Here is a 5,279-nt window from a genome sequence, read left to right as displayed (position 1 = left end):
GGCACCAAAAACGGCACTACGTCGCGGAATCTGTAACGTCCGCCGTGAGACAACCTGCCAATTTGTTGTTGTGGTTATTACCGCACCCCCCGCAGAGTATAACCAGGGGTGGCCTGCCCGATGGTAACCACAAACTTCGGCGACAGGCGACCAAAAAAAATCGCGACCGCCGGTGGCCGTGCCGTGGCGCTACCGCATTGCACCGGTTCTGCACCACGCGGTGTCTGTGCAGGGGCCAATGTTGGCTGTGTGACTTTCCCCCTGTGTGTGTGTGTGCGTGCGTGCGTGCGTGCGTGCGAGCTCCCTGCAGCATCCCGCCAAAGGAGCCGAAGATGTTTGGCCGCCGTCGAGTGCCGGGGACTTTGGCCCCGCTCTGCAAGCCGCTCGCAAACGGCGACCCGGAGTTTGTGGACTTCATCGGCCGCTGACTCCGGCAAGGGCCCCGCTCTCTCCCCCCACCACCACCGCCGCGAGGATTCCCGCATCGGTCACTCTGCTCCGAATGATGAGCGGCCGCTCGCCTCCGGGCCACTAGCTCCATCACCTCTCAAGCACAATCAATCAGAAGCTCCATCATTGCACAGACTTGCATGAGCAAGTCTCCGTCACCACCGCCACCGTCACCGCCACCACCGCCCCGCTGCCGCCGTCACCACCACTGCTGCCACCACCACCACCACCGTCGTCGCCAACACCGCCACCACCGCCGCCGCCGTCGTCCCTACCGCCACCACCACCAGCACCGCCACGCCACCACTGCCACCATCAGCGGTGAGCCGGGTCCAGTCTCGCTGTGCGACAGGGAGGGCACCGCAACCTCTACAACCGCTGTGCAACGGTAAGCCGCTCTGCGTGTTGCATCCTGCGTGTGCGTATCTATGTTTATCATTTATTATCACCTTGCTTAATTACCCAGAAAAGCCCGACTGCGTCTTGAGATGCTGTGAATGTTGCGGAGCACGGTTTGAATGCGCACACGGACGATCCGGAGTCGCGATGTCGTAGAGCAACAGCGAGCGAGCAATAGGAGGGACGTTAAATGGTGTCGTGTCCATTCTTTCACAGATCGAGCACCGCACAGCCCTCGCTCACCCCGGCCTCTGCGGAGAAGATTGAGCTTGTGGAGGAGAAGATGTAGGGGAGCATGGGGGAGAAGATGGAGCTTGTGGAGGAGAAGATGGAGGAGGAAGGGGAGGTTGAGGAAGGAGAAGATGGAGGGGAGCATGGGGGAGAAGATGGAGCTTGTGGAGGAGAAGATGGAGGAGGGGAAGGGGAGGTTGAGGAAGGAGAAGATGGAGCTTGTGGAGGAGAAGATGGAGGGGAGCATGGGGGAGAAGATGGAGCTTGTGGAGGAGGAGAAGATGGAGGAGGGGAAGGGGAGGTTGAGGAAGGAGAAGATGGAGCTTGTGGAGGAGAAGATGGAGGGGAGCATGGGGGAGAAGATTGAGCTTGTGGAGGAGAGCATGGAGGAGGAAGGGGAGGTTGAGGAAGGAGAAGATGGAGCTTGTGGAGGAGAAGATGGAGGGGAGCATGGGGGAGAAGATTGAGCTTGTGGAGGAGAAGATGGAGGAGGGGAAGGGGAGGTTGAGGAAGGAGAAGATGGAGGGGAGCATGGGGGAGAAGATGGAGCTTGTGGAGGAGAAGATGGAGTGGAGCATGGGGGAGAAGATGGAGCTTGTGGAGGAGGAGAAGATGGAGGAGGAGGAAGGGGAGGTTGAGGGGAAGGAGGAGGAAGGGGAGGAAGAGGAGAAGATGGAGGAGGAGGAAGGGGAGGTTGAGGGGAAGGAGGAGGAAGGGGAGGAAGAGGAGAAGATGGAGGCGCTGATACGGGAGACGAGCGGGCGGGAGGAGCGATTTGGACCGCCTCGTGTGGGACGAGCAATCCGCTCTTTCCTCTGCCACTGGGCTGCTCTGCGGTGGAGTCTCCACCGCAGAGCAGCCACGAAGGCGCCAGGGGTGGGTGACGATGGATGTGTATTAGTATCATCATCATCACCGCTATCACCGCATACGCACACACGTTCCACACTCTTCCCACCCCAACATATGCACCACACACACACACACACAGCAGACGCTACAGACACTACGCACATGGGCTGCTAGGCCGTGCTGCGGCCGGACATGCGGGTTTCACAGCCCAGCCAACGCGGCCTCGCCTGGTTAATCCCAGGATGGATCGGAGGTTAGGCCACCCTACACATCACACACATCACACACACACACTGTAAATTATTGTTATTGTGATATATACATTGTCAAATAAACGAGTAAACATACACGAGACAATGCTGCTTTGTTTGCTAATGTATCCTGGGTTCAATGTGTCTCGTGGCTTTGTGTGAGGTGTCTTGGCTCGCGCCAGGAGCTGGGAGCGCATTCTCAGTGTCGGTGGGGCTCGGTTTACGCTCTTGGTCTGTTTGAGGAGCTGAATTTGGCCTGGTTAACATGACAAAACGCCTTTTGTGTCGTAGTTGTTTAAGTCACCTGGCTTATTACGTGTCATTTTGTTGATGTCTGCGTTCAGGAATCATTTTCACGAGTTCCTTCCGCAGGGTTTATGCCCCCTTCTTCTTAGATGTAAATCTCGTAATTAATTTTTTGTACGGTGGTCAGTGATGCGATTATATGAATGGCGCCAGAGAAAATGTAAATTATGATTTGAAGCTTTCGTGACTGCGAGGATTCATCTTTGGTTCTTTCTGTAAAGTCACCACCACCACGTAGAATGAGAATAAAATAATAAATTGATAAAATAAAATAACACAATAATATTCTCACGACGTTTCGGCCACAACACAAGCGGCCTTCATCAGGTGAAGGGGGCGAGACTGTCTGGTAGGACAGCGCTGGAGTGAAAGAGCCACGTTCAGATCATGGCCTTTAAGCTTAGAGTCGCGGCATCTCTTCAGAAAGGTGAGAGACTCGATTAGTTGAGCCTTCTTATCCCGAAGTCTGTTGAATGATCTTAAGGATGTGTGGAATCCCTCCCCGTAGAGGCAGTCACGAAAGCTTTAAATCGAAATTTAACCGCCTCTACGGGGAGGGATTCCACACATCCTTAAGATCATTCAACAGACTTCGGGATAAGAAGGCTCAACTAATCGAGTCTCTCACCTTTCTGAAGAGATGCCGCGACTCTAAGCTTAAAGGTCGTGATCTGAACGTGGCTCTTTCACTCCAGCGCTGTCCTACCAGACAGTCTCGTCCCTTCACCTGATGAAGGCCGCTTGTGTTGTGGCCGAAACGTTGTGAGATATTTTATCGTGTTATTTTATTTTATCAATTTATTATTTTATTCTCATTCTACGTGGTGGTGACTTTACCGAAAGAACCAGAGAAGATGTAAACTATCGTTTACGTAACGCGAGAACGGAAATGCAACACCTCGCGTTCAGGACTCTTGAGCTTACGTTCCCCGTCGCTTGCCAAAATCAACGTTTCTGATTTGAGAGTCACGTCATACAGATCTCACGGTTACTAAAAAAATAATTCCAGCAATCAATTTTAATTCCCCCGCGACGAAGGGAAGGCGGTAACGAGATTTTTTTTTAAAGCGTACATTACCGGAACGCCCAAGTCGACCCCAACACCCCTGGGGCTGTCCGTCCGTCCTATCCACAAACCTCTCTCTCGACGACGAATCCGCCTCAGACGCCGCGACCCTCTTGGGAACCCCCCCACCGCGAATCCGGGACAACGGCAGCCTTCCCATTTGCCAGGACCACAATAACGTCCCTCGCCATCGCTTCGGACCCATGCGCTTAACCTGGAACGGTGCGAGTTTCAACCCCCTTCGATGGAGATCGGAGAGCTGAACGGAGTTGAAAAGAGCTCGCGGAAAAAAATCCCTGTTCTTTGGTTCTTTCGGTAAAGTCACCACCACCACCACGTAGAATAAGAATAATAAAATAATAAATTGATAAAATAAAATAACACAATAATAGTGAGAATTTCGATTTAAAGCTTTCGTGACCGCAATGATTCATCTTCTTTGGTTCTTTCGGTAAAGTTACCATGTAGAATGAGAATAACATAATAAATTGATAAAATAACATAAAATAACACAATAAAATTATTTTATTCTCATTCTACGTGACTTTACCGAAAGAACCAAAGAAGAACAGTGAGAATATTATTATCGTGTTATTTTATTTTATCAATTTATTATTTTATTCTCATTCCACGTGGTGGTGACTTTACCGAAAGAACCAAAGCAGACATAGTATCGTGTCACTCACAACCCCACGGGTCAAATTGCGTGTTGTTGTTGTTGGTGTCACGGTCAAAATTGTGGTCAATTCCAGTAAACATTATCCAGAATCTTCTTTGGTTCTTTCGGTAAAGTCACGTAGACTTTACCGAAAGAACCAAAGAAGACGAATCCTCGCAGTCACGAAAGCTTCAAATCGAAATTTAACCGCCTCTACGGGGAGGGATTCCACACATCCTTAAGATCATTCAACAGACTTCGGGATAAGAAGGCTCAACTAATCGAGTCTCTCACCTTTCTGAAGAGATGCCGCGACTCTAAGCTTAAAGGCCGTGATCTGAACGTGGCTCTTTCACTCCAGCGCTGTCCTACCAGACAGTCTCGTCCCTTCACCTGATGAAGGCCGCTTGTGTTGTGGCCGAAACGTTGTGAGATATTTTATCGTGTTATTTTATTTTATCAATTTATTATTTTATTCTCATTCTACGTGGTGGTGACTTTACCGAAAGAACCAGAGAAGATGTAAACTATCGTTTACGTAACGCGAGAACGGAAATGCAACACCTCGCGTTCAGGACTCTTGAGCTTACGTTCCCCGTCGCTTGCCAAAATCAACGTTTCTGATTTGAGAGTCACGTCATACAGATCTCACGGTTACTAAAAAAATAATTCCAGCAATCAATTTTTATTCCCCCCCGACGAAGGGAAGGCGGTAACGAGATTTTTTTTTAAAGCGTACATTACCGGAACGCCCAAGTCGACCCCAACACCCCTGGGGCTGTCCGTCCGTCCTATCCACAAACCTCTCTCTCGACGACGAATCCGCCTCAGACGCCGCGACCCTCTTGGGAACCCCCCCACCGCGAATCCGGGACAACGGCAGCCTTCCCATTTGCCAGGACCACAATAACGTCCCTCGCCATCGCTTCGGACCCATGCGCTTAACCTGGAACGGTGCGAGTTTCAACCCCCTTCGATGGAGATCGGAGAGCTGAACGGAGTTGAAAAGAGCTCGCGGAAAAAAATCCCTGTTCTTTGGTTCTTTCGGTAAAGTCACCACCACCAC

The 5,279-nt window shown here is 51.1% G+C and overlaps 1 long non-coding RNA gene across 1 annotated transcript in view; it reads right to left on the bottom strand.

Annotated features, from left to right (window-relative positions):
* Nucleotides 1-230: 230 nt before the first annotated feature.
* LOC142922480 (uncharacterized) overlaps nt 231-5,279 on the bottom strand; it is a 187,885-nt gene continuing 182,836 nt past the window's right edge. The window contains exon 3 of the long non-coding RNA XR_012940069.1: nt 231-791. This is a non-coding gene — a long non-coding RNA (uncharacterized LOC142922480). The remainder of the gene's footprint in view (nt 792-5,279) is intronic.

This window comes from Petromyzon marinus, unplaced genomic scaffold (genome assembly GCF_048934315.1).
Source record: "Petromyzon marinus isolate PM22_M1 ecotype Great Lakes invasive population unplaced genomic scaffold, UKy_Petmar_22M1.pri1.0 PM_G_Scaffold_99, whole genome shotgun sequence".
In the NCBI taxonomy this organism is placed as follows: domain Eukaryota; kingdom Metazoa; phylum Chordata; class Hyperoartia; order Petromyzontiformes; family Petromyzontidae; genus Petromyzon; species Petromyzon marinus.
Note: the sequence above shows the minus strand (reverse complement) of the source record. Positions and strands in the feature narration are given on the sequence as shown.